Source organism: Xyrauchen texanus, chromosome 34, assembly GCF_025860055.1.
Source record: "Xyrauchen texanus isolate HMW12.3.18 chromosome 34, RBS_HiC_50CHRs, whole genome shotgun sequence".
Taxonomy (NCBI): domain Eukaryota; kingdom Metazoa; phylum Chordata; class Actinopteri; order Cypriniformes; family Catostomidae; genus Xyrauchen; species Xyrauchen texanus.
In genome coordinates, this window is record NC_068309.1 from 17,992,299 (window position 1) to 18,010,620 (window position 18,322).

An 18,322-nucleotide genomic window follows, 5' to 3' on the forward strand; every position below is an offset into this window, starting at 1 on the left:
TTATTTTCCTGGGAACCAACTCTTTACACTAAAGGAACGTTCCTATATATTGTTAAACCATAAACCTATCCAGAACGTTGTAGGAAGATTTTTGCATTGAAAACCATCTAACGGTGGTTTTTAGGTTTTTATTTTGCAGAATCATATTTCGTTCATACATTTTCTTATTACGATTTTTTCATAATTTCTTCCTTTTTATGGTCGTATTTTCATTATTTTTCTAAAACATTGCAAAGAAGTGTTTTTTGGACAACAGATAGTGTAGAACCAAGTTTCCATAAAGTGAGAATACCGTGAAAATATCTTTTACAATACTGCCGCCATGTGGTAAATATAGAGAACTACAAGGCAAACGTTGTAAGAAAACAGCAGCATGTTTCGGCTCATGAATCATGCTATTTGATTAGAATAACCTTAGAATAACAGTAGCCTATCAAAAAAGCTTGCCTTGCCTATGGGTTCTGATTCATCCGTTTGTCATTCTGTGCAACGATTCATTCGTTTCATGAAAGATTAAAAAAAAAAAAAAACATTTTGTTTTTGTTTTATGTAAACTACTTGTTTTATTCCTCACATAATGCAAATGTAAAATATCCAACTTTTTCCTTTTTATTTCAAGGTTTGATTTTTTTATTTGTATTTCTTAAGTAGCCCAGAGCAATAGTTTCATTTGCATGAAAGCCTGATAATTAGAAAGCTGTTTATGTGCAAGCTTGTTTATGTCTGAGAGGGGCACAAAAAAGCAGAAGTTACATGAAGAATTCAGCCATGCATAATAATGAGCTTTAATAGTGTTTACATGTATTCCACCTCTGAGACATTATGTACAACAAGTCCTTCTGCTATATTTATATAAGTGCAGAAATGGAAAATCAATGAGACAATTCTGAGACTAAAAAATTGTTAAACCAGTGGCTATTAAAAACTGCTTAACAGTCAGACCATTTTTACCTTGAAATTAAGTTACATTCAGATGCATTTTATATATATACATACTGTCATTCAAAAGTTTGGGGTCACTTGACTGAAATGATTCTCATGATCTTAAAAACCTTTTGATCTGAAGGCGTATGCTTAAATGTTTGAAATTATTTTTGTAGACCATAAAATATAATTGTGCCACCATATTCATTTATTTCATTACAAAACTAAAATGTTATAAAAAAAAAAAATTGTTTTTGAAATTGATGACTTGGACCAAATAATAATGAAAAGCAGTCACGAAGTTGGTTGAGAAAATGTCAAGAGTACATGTCTGCAAATTCTAGGCAAAGGGTGACTACTTTGAAGATGCTAAAATATAACTGAGTTTTGATTTATATTGGATTTTGTTTAGTCACAATATTATTCCCTTAATTCCATTTCTGTTATGTCACAGTAAATGTGAAGAAAAAAATTATAATAAAGAATGAGTAAGTGACCCCAAACTTTTGAACGTCAGTATATATATATATATATATATATATATATATATATATATATATATATATATATATATATATACATTATCATGCAAACCCTGTAACCCTCCATAATGTTTCAAGAAAGAATTTATAGATTAAAAAAAATAAACAGAAGGGCAACATGGAGAGCATGCGTTTGTGATGTTACACTGAGTTGTAAAAGTTGAAGAGACTTAGAGAGACTAAAAGGTACTGACACTGAGGGCTAAACTTTTGAGTTGTACATTAATTATGCAAATTAGTGTGTTAATAACAGAATTAACAATTAAAGCACCACTTATGCAAAATAAAACAATACAACTAACTGTTCTAAATGTCATTTATTGCTTTGGTGCTAGAACAGAAAAATGAAACATTCCTTTTTTTTCTTTTACCTCAACACTAATACATTTTCTTTTTTATAAACAGTCATGTGCTCTGAATGATAACATTCACAAAGCACAAATCATCTTACCATTTGGCAAGTAAATATGTGATTTTAAGCTCTGTTTCTTGGCAACAAGTATTAATCAGTGCATTATGTTATATTTAATAGAAGAATGGGTACATTTTAGATTATGAGGATGATGGTTACAGACAAAAATAAATAAAAATACACAGGTCCTTCATATAAGTTGTGTTGCTAAAAGAGATCTGCAACAGATCACAAATAATATGATAAACAAGAACAAGCTGTTTATAAGTGTTCCTGGTATCAGTGCAGTCTACTGCAGTGGATGTGTTACATAGAAGCTCTCTCGTGCTTATAGGCTTAATGTCTTACCTAATATGCAACAACATCTCTACATACTGGTGGATAGGTAGCCCTGTCCTTTTGGGAGACATTTATCTCCTCTTCACATTCAGATGCAGGTGAATGGTGCATGATTAAAGGAACAGATCACCAGAAAAAAAAAATTCTATCAATATTAACTTACCCTCATTTTGTTAAGATTTTCAGTGAATGACAACATTTATTACCTCTATTCCTTACATAAAGCTATCAAATGATTTGGAATATAGCTCATGAGTCATATGGACTACTTTTATGGTGATATTTTGTTGTTGTAATTTATGGAGCTTGATGTGGTCACTTATGATTGTTTGGAAAAGATCAGTGTGAAGATTCTTAAAAAATCACCTTTTGTATTTCATAAAATAATCACATAAGGGTTTGGAACAATATGAGGGTAAGTACATAGTAAAGAAAATTAAAAATGCTGGGTGAACTATTCCTTTAAGACTGAAGCATACATACAATAGTGTACAATAGCTGTAAATATCACAATCAGATGACTCATTTGTAAGGTTGTGCACTGTTGCCATGCGCACGTACAATCAGCGTGGTCTTCAACAGTTTTATTGATCTTCAACGCTTTTCTGGTTGGATGGCAGAGATGGAGATTCATTGACACTCATGAGACTGACTGAGCAGTTGGCAGTCATTTGATGTTGTTGAGTGATGGGTCTTAAGGATGAAAAAGTGAAGTATCAGGGGTCATGAGCATTGAGGTGAATGAGAAGCTACATGTTGACAAGGTGGAGGTCAGAGGCAGTGAAGTGAGGAAAGAGCACCATGCCAGGGTTCTTCAGCTGCTTCAGGATGCGTTTGTAAAACTTGGTGCGCACACAATTGGACTCCATGATGTCACATGGATCTTCCTCGATCCAGAACATGTGTAACTCTTGCATCAGATAACCTGATAAATGTAAGGATAGAAAATAACAAGATTAGAAAACTTACCCAGAACCCATGTGCACATTGATTTAAAGACCCCATGATATTGCTTGATGAGTGCCCCTTTCTGTCGTTTGTTGACGTACTTCCTAATGAAACAGGAAGTTGGTGTGGAACATATAAAAATGATAATCCTGTGTTTTTAATTAGCCAGTATACACTTGCTAATTCTAGTATTACTTTCCAGTAAAAATATCTAAACATCCTTAAACAAAGAAAAAAAAATACTTGAGAAGCAAAATGATATAAAACATGCAAAAAGATATGCCAATAACATAGTGGCTAATAAAATAGTGAACTGTGCAGAGATTTTGTGGCACCCCGACACAGGAACCACTGCTCTAGAATAGAGATGGCCTTAAAGCTAACAGAGATAGACTAAAAGTCCCAAAACTAAAATTTTTATTTGAGCTTCCTATGGGGTTCATAAATGTGCCTTACTTTTGTTCTTCCCGGTCATTTTTTGACCAGAAAGAGCAAAGGTGTAACTTCTTTTCTTTCTTTTTTTTTTTTTATGATGATGATGATGATGATGATAATAATAACACCATTTCTACTTCCCTAAAGTAATAATAAAATGATCGCAGATGTGTATGACTTTCTGTCTTCTACTTAAAACAAACAAAGATTTTTAGAGGAATAGTTCAGCTCTGTAGGTCCATACAATGCAATTGAATTGTAACCAGAACTTTGAATCTCCAAAAATCACATAAAGGCAGCATAAAAGTAATCCATACAACTCCAGTGGTTAAATCTGTCATCAGAAGTTATATGATATGTGTGGAAACAAATAAATATTTAAGTAATTTTTTATTATAATTTTCCACTTTCACTTTCACATTCTTTAAAATTCTTAAAGTTAAAGTGGAGATTTATAGTAAAATGTATTGAAATGTTTATCTGTTTCTCACCCAAAATGATTGCATCTCTTCAGAAGACATACTGTACTGTATATTAACCACTGGAGTAGTATGAATTACTTTTATGCTGCCTTTATGTGATTATAAGAGCTTCAAAGGTATAGTCACCATTCTTCTAAAAAATCTTAATTTTGGAAAAAGTCATACACATCTAGTATGGCATGAAAGAGAGTAAATGATGAGAGAATTTGCATTTCTGGTTGAACTATCCCTTTAAGAACCTGTTCACACTGAACACATTGTGGGCCCGTCTGTTTTTAAAAGTTTATTATGTAAACATGAGCTGGACAGACATGTTTGTCCACTGCAACAAATCATATTGTTTTTCAGCATCTTATACCATTAGTGACACATTTTTGCCGTTTCAAGTTAAAACCAGTTCAACTATTATAAACACGTCTCAAGATGCCAGCGTTCTGTTCCTTTCCACTGCACTCTGTCTAACTTTTTTTTAATATATATATATATATATATAGGCCCTGCGATGGACTGGCGACCTGTCCAGGGTGTCCCCCGCCTTTCGCCCAATGTTAGCTGGGATAGGCTCCAGCCCCCCGCGACCCTGTACACAGGATAAGCGGTTGACGATGGATGGATGGATGGATGGATATATATATATATATATATACAGTGCCTTGTGAAAGTATTCGGCCCCCTTGAACTTTTCGAACTTTTGCCACATTTCAGGCTTCAAACATAAAGATATAAAACTGTCATTTTTTGTGAAGATGGGGTTCATAAATGTGCCTTACTTTTGTTCTTCCCGGTCATTTTTTGACCAGAAAGAGCAAAGGTGTAACTTCTTTTCTTTCTTTTTTTTTTTTTATGATGATGATGATGATGAGGATAATAATAACACCATTTCTACTTCCCTAAAGTAATAATAAAATGATGCCCTTCTTTTGGGGTTTTATGCTATTTTGATCTTTTTTACATGTAAATTTCTCAATAGCCACTTTTCCACTATAGGGCCAGTGCAAGCCAAGGCTATCAACTGGCCAGCCGGGGCCAAAAGCCTCGGACCTCGAGCTGCCAGACCAAAATCAGTCTGCGTTCCCACCATCGGGCCAATAACTCCACAGCGTTGCCCAAAAAATGTCCTTAATATACCGCTGCAGGTTCCAACATCACACACCCCACCCAATTCACAAGCAAGAGGGAAACTCAAGCTGAGGTATAACTATTTTGTTTTCTATCGAGTTAATATCGAATATACTGTAAACAGCAAGATTAGTTAGCGTTGACAACTCACCGACTATAACTGCCACGGTGTCCCAAGTGGTCTCTCCACTAACAGCGGGAAAATGTCCCATCACACCTTTCATGAAAGTTCACTGAACCATGGAAAGTAATTTCTTTGGGCACCGCTTTGTCCATTGGGCATTTTAACAGATTTGTACTGTGCCCGCATTTAGAAAAAAAAAAAAAAAAAATTACCAAACCTGTACTGTGAGGTTTAGTGGTAGGGTTATGTGATAGAAATTATCATTATATATGTAACTGTATAAAATTCATAAAATGCATTGAAGTCTATTGAGAGTCCCCACAGTGATATAAAACGTTTGAGTGTGTGTGATTGTGTGTGTGTGTGTTTTGCACTCTCACCCTTTCCACATTAAACTTGTCTTTCCCATTCATTTTCAATGGTTGGTCAATTTTAACCATGAAGACAAACGTGTTGCTTTTTTTGCAACCACTTATTGAATCATGCCTAATTATATATATATATATATATATATATATATATATGTATGTTCAGAATGGCAAGTGGAGGAAAATTCACCAAGTCTTGTACCGCTCAGATAAAGGAAACCATTTTTACTAAATCAGCAAAAGTAATTCTGATCAAAAATGACCGAAGACCATAGACCATTTAAAGAAAGGAAACACTCTTATGAAAAATGTAATTCCATTTAAAAGATTAAATATCCTGCTCTGTTTTCATGAGTGCAATGACATTATAGTAACACTCACAGAAGGTCTGTTGGAAGTGCACTAAACTTGGCATCTCTGGTGCCACGTTTTACAGATGAGTCTTCAGAGCCCCACTCACCAGCAAGGAATATGCCAGGTCTGTGATGTTTATGCCAACAATAGAGAAGGAGTATCTGCACCACAAAAGATTTGGGTCATCACAGAACACAATGTAAGACAGGTTCAAATATCTCAGTTCTCTATTTGAACAGTGGACTGGTCCTTTTTACAGTGTAAATAACCATTGTAAATGTCTCTATGTTTACTTTTGCTTCCTCTTATGTTTTGTGTTTGATTACATCTGTATTTATGTTTTAATTGTGTCTGTGTGTGCACATGTCAGCTGAAAAGCAAGCGAACAGTCTCTGCACTGCACATCAGAGCTAATGCGTCCTGAAAGCTCATGACAAGCTGAAGAGTGCCTATCCAAATCCTCACACAAATCATCAATGATGCCACACAAGCAGGGTTCAAACATGATATACTAATAACTACTGCACATCCAGCTGAATTTTTTTTAGAATTCAGAGGTTTATGAATTGGGCTTTGTTAGGTAAGAATTCACAACATAGTCAGAAAAATCATATAAAGTTAAAAATAAAGAGGAAAATTGCCTGATATTGTGATATTTCCTGAACAGTTCTTGCCCATGCAAAATTTGCCACCATGATTGTATGGTGTTATGGGTGTTTGCCAGGGCATTGTGATGCAGTTGCTTAAGTGTTCTGGTGCCTATGGTATTGCTAGGTAGGGACTTACTGGCCCAAATAAAAAGAGCCCAAAGTCTCAATGAAATACTGGTCCCTAGATATGGCTCAGGTACCTCATTCATTGTAAATGTTTTTTTTGTGTGTGTGTTTTTTTGCAGGCAAAAATAGCAAGTCTTACATTAATTATTAATGATACTTAGAATTGAACATTCTGAACTCACCCAATTGCTTTGTCAAACACTTTCTTATGCCACTCAGCTTTGCTCATCTTTCTGAGTGAAAAAACAAAACATCAGAGTGTGTCTACTCCAGCCTTTAAAAAAGGGAATAGAATGCAGTCAACAATAAAATATAATTAAACACATAAGACTGGTGAAAAAAGAAAGCATTCACAGTTACTAACCAATGTTACAATAATGCAAAATACCTTGTTTAGAGTGAGGTGAGTTTGGATATTTCAAGATAAAAAATTAAAAAACAGCAAAATACAGCCATTAGATTTAGGGCAAAATTATCAAATGTATTTCTTACTCAGTGAGAAAAGATGGAGTACCTGACTTCCTCTTTGGAAACGTTTCTGTATGTAACAAAGTGATGGGAATAAAAAAGCAGGAAAAGGAAAATAATTTGATGATGTGCATGATGTATGGTGACAGAACATGCTGAAGGTGTGATCGATTGCACAGCATGACAAATGTATTCATATGATTTGTTAAAATAAACATGGTATGCACAAACAGCATAAAAGCATCACATGGATAACAGGCTTCTGTGGAAATTGCTCTAAAACACTTTAAAGGGGAGTTCACCCAAAAAGTAAAATCCTAACATCATTTACTAACCCTCATTTTGTTTTTCTTTCATGGAATGCAAAATTAGATGTTAGGCAGAAAGTTAGCCTCAGTCACCATGCACTTACATTGCATCTTTTTCCATAAAATGAACTTGAATGGTGACATATGCTTATAAATCTCCTTTTGTGTGAGAAAAAATGGCCAATAAGGGCTTGGAACAATATGAGGGTGAGTAAATGACGTAATTTTCATTTTGAGGTGGGATAGTTCACCCAAAAATGAAAATTCACTCATCATTTACTCACCCTCATGCCATCGCAGATGTGTATGACTTTCTGTCTTCTACTTAAAACAAACAAAGATTTTTAGAGGAATAGTTCAGCTCTGTAGGTCCATACAATGCAATTGAATTGTAACCAGAACTTTGAATCTCCAAAAATCACATAAAGGCAGCATAAAAGTAATCCATACAACTCCAGTGGTTAAATCTGTCATCAGAAGTTATATGATATGTGTGGAAACAAATAAATATTTAAGTAATTTTTTATTATAATTTTCCACTTTCACTTTCACATTCTTTAAAATTCTTAAAGTTAAAGTGGAGATTTATAGTAAAATGTATTGAAATGTTTATCTGTTTCTCACCCAAAATGATTGCATCTCTTCAGAAGACATACTGTACTGTATATTAACCACTGGAGTAGTATGAATTACTTTTATGCTGCCTTTATGTGATTATAAGAGCTTCAAAGGTATAGTCACCATTCTTCTAAAAAATCTTAATTTTGGAAAAAGTCATACACATCTAGTATGGCATGAAAGAGAGTAAATGATGAGAGAATTTGCATTTCTGGTTGAACTATCCCTTTAAGAACCTGTTCACACTGAACACATTGTGGGCCCGTCTGTTTTTAAAAGTTTATTATGTAAACATGAGCTGGACAGACATGTTTGTCCACTGCAACAAATTATATTGTTTTTCAGCATCTTATACCATTAGTGACACATTTTTGCCGTTTCAAGTTAAAACCAGTTCAACTATTATAAACACGTCTCAAGATGCCAGCGTTCTGTTCCTTTCCACTGCACTCTGTCTAACTTTTTTAATATATATATATATATATATATATATATATATAGGCCCTGCGATGGACTGGCGACCTGTCCAGGGTGTCCCCCGCCTTTCGCCCAATGTTAGCTGGGATAGGCTCCAGCCCCCCGCGACCCTGTACACAGGATAAGCGGTTGACGATGGATGGATGGATGGATGGATATATATATATATATATATATATATATATATATATATATATATATATATATATACAGTGCCTTGTGAAAGTATTCGGCCCCCTTGAACTTTTCGAACTTTTGCCACATTTCAGGCTTCAAACATAAAGATATAAAACTGTCATTTTTTGTGAAGAATCAACAACAAGTGGGACACAATCATGAAGTGGAACAAATTTATTGGATATTTCAAACTTTTTTAACAAATAAAAAACTGAAAAATTGGGCGTGCAAAATTATTCAGCCCCCTTAAGTTAATACTTTGTAGCGCCACCTTTTGCTGCGATTACAGCTGTAAGTCGCTTGGGGTATGTCTCTATCAGTTTTGCACATCGAGAGACTGAAATTTTTTCGTTCCACTTCATGATTGTGTCCCACTTGTTGTTGATTCTTCACAAAAAATTACAGTTTTATATCTTTATGTTTGAAGCCTGAAATGTGGCAAAAGGTCGAAAAGTTCAAGGGGGCCGAATACCTTCACAAGGCACTGTATATATATATATGTATATTCCATAACTGATTATAAAATATGATCAGATTAATGGAGTAAAAGACTACACCTATATACCTACACACTGTAAATAGGACAAAAACATATACACACGATTGTCTGAAAGATCTAAACCTGTGTTTGGGATGCAAAGTCATGAAGGACTTGTAGAGCAGCGGCTTTACTCTGCAAAATACCTGCAAATAAAGAGGTAAATTAAACAACAGTCATTTAATTTGTTTAAAGTGATTAAACTAGACTGATTTCAAGTGCATTTGTTTAATTAACTATTACAATGAAATATATGTTGTGTTGATTTCACTTCAACAGACTCAAATACTCACAGTAGGTTGTGCAAGCCCAGAAGGCCCATGCCCCTGAAATCAGTCTTGGGGTCGTTTCCTTGGAAACCAATCTCACACCATTGCTTTGAGATACGTCCAGAAAGTTGAGAATCAGGGCGGAGTTCCTTCCACAGCTGTTGAGTACAAAAATATTAGAGAAAGCATCAAGGACAGTTATGGCCTACATTTGCTAATTAAGCACTTAGCAGTGAACCTGATGCAATAAAGACCAGCTGACTGTACATTATAACTTTTATTACACTGCTAATTACAAAAAAGAAAATAGAAAATCATCAAATACTAAATTGAGCTGAAAGCATTCAATTATGTAAGAAAGAAAGAGACTGTGGAGTGCTACAAGACATATACTAGATAGAAGTTTGGTTGCCAGGGATAACAGTCAATATGCAGTTTAGTGGACATTTTGCAAACATATTTGACCACACAATGCTGCAATTAACAAATCAGAATCAATTATCACAAAGATCTGTTTAATAATAAATGTATATGATCTTTTTTAAAGATGGATATCACTATTAAAAATATCACAATACCTTCATGAGCATCTCCTCATGTGCAGGTTTTTCACAGTCATATGGCTCTCTACGCAGTTTCTCCACCTCCACAACTAGGTTTCAGTAACCCAAAATCTGGAGCCTGGAGAGAGATGCCAAGTCTGCGGAGAAATATAACTATATGAAGATGTGTTCAAAAAGTGGCTCACAAATTTTAACTGGTAGGAACTTGACCTAATTGTAGGTGTAGGTGTATACACTGTATTGTCAAATTATAGGTCTGTTGTAAGTATCATACTGTAGGTTTTTACTGTGAGTTAGTGTCTGGATTAATTTTTTTTCAGGAGCATTATATCATCAATCGTCTTTTCCACAGAATCGTGGTGAACACTGACAGCAGACTGCAAAAGCTATGGAGGTAAATGAAGGAAGAGAATATTCAATTATTAGATAATTTATAGTAGCTGAGCTCCTCACAATTCAAGTAAATGGGTGTAACATGAAATAGCGAGACAAGCAGACCCAAATGCAGAGGAACAGTTCGAAGTATTTATTTACAATAAATGTGAGCAGTGTCATGTTTAGATGTGTGTTCATGCTTATTCTGTTGGTTCATGTTTTCATGTCTTTTATTTTGTAAGGTCTAGTTCCTGGTTCTTGTCGTGTGATTTCATGTTTCCCTCCATGTTCATGTGTCTTATTTTCATTGGTTCATTGTTTGATTACTTTGTTATTAGTTCTGTTTGATCATTGGTTTATGTTCCCCCATGTCATGTATTTAAGCCATCATGTATACCATTGTCCTTGGTCTAGTATTGTATGTGAATGTAACTTTGTTCTTTTGGCCATGCCATGCCATGCCATGCTAAGCCAAGCCATGCCAAGCCATGCCAAGCCAAGCCAAGCCAAGTAAAATCTAGTCTATACCAAGTTTATGTCAAGTTCATGTTTATGTTTAGTTCACGTTTATAGTTAGGGTTTTTGGATTTCACGTTTTGTTTAAATAAACTGCACTTGGGTTCATCTTCACGTCTTTGTCATTGTCTTCATTATTGTCCTAGCCAGCATCGTTACAGAATACTGGACCTCACAATGGGCCCAGCAGTTCAGCTTCTGAGCCTCTGTCAGGGGAGTCGTCCCCTGGATGATTATGTTGAGGACTTTTGTGCCCTAGCCTGTCAGGTGGCTTTTAATGAGCTTGCCCTCAAGGACATTTTTCGAGTCTGACTTACTGAGCCCATCTCCTCCTTGATGCCTGGTGGTCACAGTCCCCTTAATCTGGCCCAATATATCGACCTCGCCCTGCAGATCATTGGTTCCATGTTCACTGTGAGGGAGGCGGATACCGAGCCAGAGTGCCACGACATGGCCGCTGCCAAACCAGAGTTCCTCGACTTGGCCGCCGCTGAGCCAGAGTTCCTTGACATAGCCACCGCCGAGCCAGAGTTCATCGACATGGTCACCGGTGAGCCAGAGTTTTATGTCATGGCTGCCAAGCCAGAGTTTCACATCATTGCCGCCAATTCAGAGATTTCCCATCATGGCCACCAAGCCAGAGCTTCACGTCATGGCCGCTAAGCCAGCATTCCACGTTATTGCCAATGAGCCCATGTCTGCCATGGCCAACGCCCATGTCTGCCACAGCCGACGAACCAACGTTGCCAGCTTCATCTTTCCCACAGCCTGCACCGCCAACTTCAGCCTCACAGAGGAGAAGGGATTTCGTCTCTGAGTCTCAGCATGTGTTCATGACCAAAGTGGTTGTTCCCGAGACTCTGTTCATGCCCACGACCACAGAGGTCGTTTCCAAGTCTCTGCCCATGTTCATGACCATGGAGGTCGTTTCCAAGTTTCTGCCCATGTATACGACCACAGAGGTCGTTTCGTAGTCTTTGCCCATGTTCACGACCACGGAGGTCGTTTCCAAGTCTCTGCCCATGTTCATGACATCGGAGATCGTTTCCAACTCTCTTCCCATGTTCACGACCCCGGAGATCGTTTCCAAGTCTCTGCCCATGTTCATGACATCGGAGATCGTTTCCAACTCTCTTCCCATGTTCACGACCCCGGAGATCGTTTCCAAGTCTCTGCCCATGTTCATGACATCGGAGATCGTTTCCAACTCTCTGCCCATGTTCACGACCACGGAGGTCGTTTCCAAGTCTCAGTCTTTGTCCCCGACCACAGATGTCATTCCAGAGTCTCTGTCTATGCCAGAGTATGCTCCATGCCATGTCAACAGCCACGCCTCAGCCTGCTCCATGCCATGTCACATCCACGCCCCAGACTGCTCCGTGCCATGTCACAGACGAACCTCAGCCTGCTCCATGCCATGTCACAGCCACGCTCCAGACTGCTCCATGCCATTTCACAGTCGAACCTCAGTCTGCTCCATGCCATGTCACAGCCAAGCCCCAGAATGCTCCATGCCATGTTATAAGCAAGCCTCTGCTCCACGGTCCAGGCCCGCTTCTAGTCCATGATCCTCTGCCCCGGACACGAAACAAAAGACAGACAGGGAACGATGATGCCATGGTCCTCGTCAGACAAAAACCCAACCTGACAAGGTGACAGGACTGTGACAAATGGGTACCAAAATGTTTAAGTTCCAAATAGCAGATAAATGCAGCATAAAAGTTCTTCATATGACTTTAGTGGTTAAATCCATGTCTTCAGAAGCGATATGATAGGTGTGTGTACTAAACAGATCAATATTTATGTCCTTTTTTACTAAAAGTCTCCTCTTTTTTCTTTTGTTTTTTTGGCGATTCTTTGTCCATATTGCCACCTACAGAGCAGGGATGCCCTGTATATTTACAGAAAAACTGACTTAAATATTGATCTGTTTCTCACCACACCTATTATATTACTTCTGAAGGCATGGATTTAACCACTGGAGTCATATGGATTACTTTCATGCTTCCCTTTTATGTACTTTTGGAGCTTCAAATTTGTGGTACCAATTCACTTGCATTAAGAGGACCTACAGAGCTGAAATATTCTTCTAAAAATTTTTGTTTGTGTTCAGCAGAAAAAAGAAAGTCATAAACATCTGGGATGCCATGAGGGTGAAGAGAATGATATCATTTGTATTAACTATGCCTGTAAGCTGCTTAAACTGTAGTTTGAGATTGATTTTGATTCAGCATATTATAATACATTTTCTTACTAAATTATTATATTATGTTATAGTATGTATGTACAATGTGGTTTTTACTCTATAACCCTACAACCTCTTTGACTCACCTCATGTTTAGAACATTTGAGTGAGGATTCTGTGAGGTTACAAGAAACATAAAATAACAATGTTAAAAGCATCCCATTATAATAGCCTAAAGACATAGTGCCTTATAGATTTATCGTATGGTGATTCCCACAAAAGATCATTAATAGTATTTAGCAATCTTAGCATCCTCTGAGCACCAGATTTGTTATTGTAACAGACGCGTTGAAGCTCACATCGTCCTGTCACCTTCCTGATTACAAATGTCAGGCCCCGCCACAAACACTTACAGTAAAGGAACACTACGAACTGGGTCAGTACCCTAGAAAATCAAAGAAAAGGTCTGAATAAATGGACACAAGTCCAATTCTAAAAGTTCTAATATACCTGTGTATTCTCTCTCAGAATAGAGTACACACTCAGGAACTTTGAAATCTCACTATATCCGAGTAGTTTAAACCTGAACCATACTATCATCAGCTGTGCATTTCATATGAACACTACCAGAGATGTTTCAAGAGAAATACAACACATAAAAACATAATTGATCTCTTCTAAAGCTAAAACACATTTTAAAAAGCACATCTGTTTTTTGAGATACAGAGATATGTGGGCCATGATGATTAAATGGGTCACTGTTCTGCGAAGCTGTGAGTGATAAAAGAGTGTATATGATTGTGAAACTATTATTCTTAAAACAGGCTTCAGGTTCATGTTCTAACATTCTATGTGGAAAATGTAGTCATGTCACAGTCACCATGTTTCCAAGGACTCTTGAGTCTTCTGTTTCCACTGGACTACTTTTCCCAGAATGCACTGCCCTCATCATTGTCACCTGTTCCCGATTCTATCATCAGCCCTTTTGTGTGTGTGTGTTTGTGTATATATATATATATATATATATATATATATATATATATATACCCTCTACTAGTTTAGTGCCTTGATTGTCAGCACATGTTCATTGTTAGTTGTAGCAGTTTGTTAACCCCAACGACTGTCTTGTTTTGTAACCTTAGTCATCATCTTCTGTGTATCCTCACCTTCTTTTCATTGTCAATTAATGTATAGCTGCACTTTGACCCGCACTCTCCTCATCCATACAACACGTGACGATATGGATATATTTGATTTAAATTAACTAGAAAACCAGCTGCTGATTATATGGAGAGTTTCTGCACACAAGATAGACTCACCTCCACACTAGCATCCAACAAATTTGCTATCTATCAAAGCTCTTCAAAGAAATGACTTGCATCCAAAGCTAAATACATTTTCCAGTGTACCGTATTAAAACGCAGTTCTGATTTGGGCCCTCAAAGCAAAAGGTCAAGGTGAAATACAAATGTCCAACATCCAAATGACTTGGTTTATTGACTTTCAACATAATTTATTGTTAATCATTTATATTAGAGTGGCTGATAAGAAACCACAAAAACCAAAAGGCAAGGGATGACTCACAAAGGACTGTTAATTAAAAGACATTGTGAATTAAAACATTTTAAGAGTCGTTTCTAACCACCACTGTTAACAGATTAAAAGCCCCTGTCATGTGAGTTTTAAATGTAATGTAAGATTTCAGATTGAATCTTTAATATACAGCATTGATATATATATATATTCAGTTTCCAAAAGATTATTGATTGTATAGTTTTCAGTGAGGAGGGGAGATGTATTTTACTTATCATACTCTCTGTATATAAAGGAATATTCCGGGTTTAATACAAGTTAAGCTCAATCAACAGTATTTGTGTCAATGTTGATTAACACAAACATTTATTTCTTTAAAACAAGCAAAAATCTGGGTAACAGTAAGGCACTTACATTGAATATTCCGTTTCAAAGCCACAAGACACAAACAATATGTGTTAACGTGATTTCTAGTGTGATAAAATCGCTTTCTAACCTTTTCGGTGTAAAGTTATATCAAATTTTACAACTCTGTTGCCATGATGATGTAACGCCGTAAACCCTGAAGCGACTGTAAAGACAACTATTTACAGCTCACATAAACACAAGTTTTAACAGAAGAATTAATGGAAGTGCATTTATAAAATTATAAGCTTCACATTTCTGCCTTTAAACACTCCAAATATTGGCCCCATTCACTTGCATTGTAAGTGCCTCACTGTAACCTCGATTTTTGATTTTAAAGAAAAGAATGGACAAGTTTAAATATTTTTTTTATTATATATATTTTTATAATAATTATTACACAAATGCTGGTGATTTACTTTTAAATGCACATTTTAATGTTTAAAAATCTGTCATAATAAATAATAATCATTAAATATAAACATAATTAAATACAATATATAATTTTATAATAAAAACTAAAAGGAAATTAAATAACAAACATTAGTATATACTGTAATAATTACATAATGCAAATTAAAAAAATATATATTTAAAAAATATTTTAATAACATTTATTATATATATATATATATATATATATATATATATATATAAACAAAAAAGAAACTAAACCATTACATTTCAGCTTCTATGTTAATACTGAAAATGTGAATCCTTACCGACGAGACAACGGCATTTTACAAAAGCTGTTTTTTATCTTTCCTACTACACAGTGCAGATGAAAGTATTAGAAACACGTTTCCTATCATACGACTGAGAATCAGGTAAATAACATAAATAAAAGTTAGGAACATAAAAAATGTCGCTGGAACTTTGCCTGTCCTCCTCTCTGTAAGGCAGGTACCTGTTATTCCTCCGTGATGAGCATGTGAATTAGGTTGTGTTGGGACGGAGGGCGCTACAGAAGCATCGCGATGCAGTTCGGCGGAAAGACCACAGAAGACCTCTCACAGAGCCGGCTCATGGCATAAATGAACAAAGCGACTGCTTAGGGTCCCGTGGCCACCAGGGGGCACACCAAGCGCACATGAAATGACAGCTTGATTTTTATTTTATTTTATTTGTGATATATTATGTCAATGGACAATGGTAATTATACAAAAATGCAATATTAAACCCATTATTGTGTTAACGGCTGCAGGATGCAAGCACAGTCAGACAGTTAGTTAATTGAAGAGGCAGCAGCATTGCAGCAAAACAGCAATGTCAAAAAAGGACATATCCATCTGGTGCAGAGAAAAGGAAAAACATGAGAACCGAGGAAGAGGAAAAAACAGCAAGATAAATGTATAGTTGCTAGGCTATGTTGCAAGCTAACATTAGCTGGCTTGTTAGTTAACATGTATAATATGTAGCATAGGCCTATCATCTTGTTTTAGGAAAGTTCACATTTGATTAAACATCCGTAAATAGCCTTGACATCTTAATATATTATGATACAACATATTACTTAGCTAGTTTTAGACATATTATTGTTATCTTTTTACAGGTCCATCTGATCTGTTCATTTTATATCATTATTTAAATATTTTAATATTGTCCGTTTTGTACATTTACATTTATTTTTTATAGAACAAGATACTGTTTATCTTAAGTTATTTTATTTGTAGTTGATTGCTCTGTACTTTTACACGTTGCAAATTTTTTTAACCAAAAACAATTAAAGTGGTTAACTTGTTTACAGTAAATGCATTGTCTGCTGGTTTATTTTGCTACTTTTCAGTACATCACATTAAGTATGCCACTTAGTACTGTAAGACTTTGAATATTAAAGCGCAAATTAACACCTGACCACTCTTGTGGGTTTTCTACTGTTCCAATTAAAACTGTAGAAGGGTAAAACATGCCAGGTAGACATTGTTAAAATGTAAGCACCAAGGGTCACCCAAATCAAATTCTGCTTAGGGCCCCATTAAGGCTTGGGCTGGCCCTGACCTCTCATATATACTCTGGTGTGGCGTAATTTGTTTAGAGCCTTTTTCTCAGTTAAAACTAGTGTATTTGTTTTCCGTAATTGTCATTAGCTGCTTCTGATTGATATATAACAGAACAATTACAAATGTAAGCCACTGTCTTTATGAAACATTTAGCCAAAACATTATTTTGGTCAGTTTTAACTCTTTTGTTAAGTATGCAACACCATTCAAATGCCATCATTTTTAGCCTTTGGATCATATCTTGACAAATCCAACAACACATAAATTAATGTACAGTATATTAATCAAATAGAGTAATAAAGTAATAGGAAAATCCCTGTGATATGATGAACAATTGTTTGGAATCCCATGGTTTATTTTCTTTCTTTCATTTTTTTGGATAGAGTCTATAGCTAATCTGTAATTCTGGTCTTTGTTGTCTAAATAAAAACAGTAATAATTAGTACTGTGGCTAAATTGGTTAGGAATAAAGCCTCAACAGAACCAGATATTACGTCGCAGCACAAGAGTAATGACTTCATACATTTCTTTACAGATAAAATTGAAATAAAATTGGATTTTATGCAATCATCTGTCAGAGCACCTCAGAAAACAGTGTCTAATAATTTTCCTCACGTGCAACTTCAATCCTTCTCTGTCATAGGTCATGAAGAGCTAACAAAACGTATCGAAACATCAAAAGCCACAACATGTTTGTCAGATCCAATACCAACTAAGCTCTTAAAATAGGTATCTCCTGTAATTTCAGAACCTCTTCTTAATATTATTAACTCCTTGCTATGCTTAGGACATGTCCCAAGAAACTTTAAAATGTCAGTTATCAAACCACTTATCAAGAAGCCACAACTTGATCCAGGAGAACTGCTAATTATAGACTGATTTCAAATCTCCCGTTTATCTCAGAAATACTACAAAAGGCAGTATCGAGTATCCTCCCAAATAAGTTCATTTCTACAGAGAAATAGTATATACGAAGAATTTCAGTCATGATTTAGGCCTCACCACAGTACAGAGACTTCATTTATCAGAGTTACAAATTACTTGCTCTTATCATCTGATCGCAGCTG

At 35.9% G+C, this 18,322-nt stretch overlaps 1 pseudogene; it reads right to left on the minus strand.

Annotated features, from left to right (window-relative positions):
• Positions 1 to 2,966: 2,966 nt before the first annotated feature.
• LOC127627382 (ELMO domain-containing protein 1-like) lies at positions 2,967 to 14,494 on the minus strand (annotated as a pseudogene).
• Between the last annotated feature and the right edge of the window lie 3,828 nt (positions 14,495 to 18,322).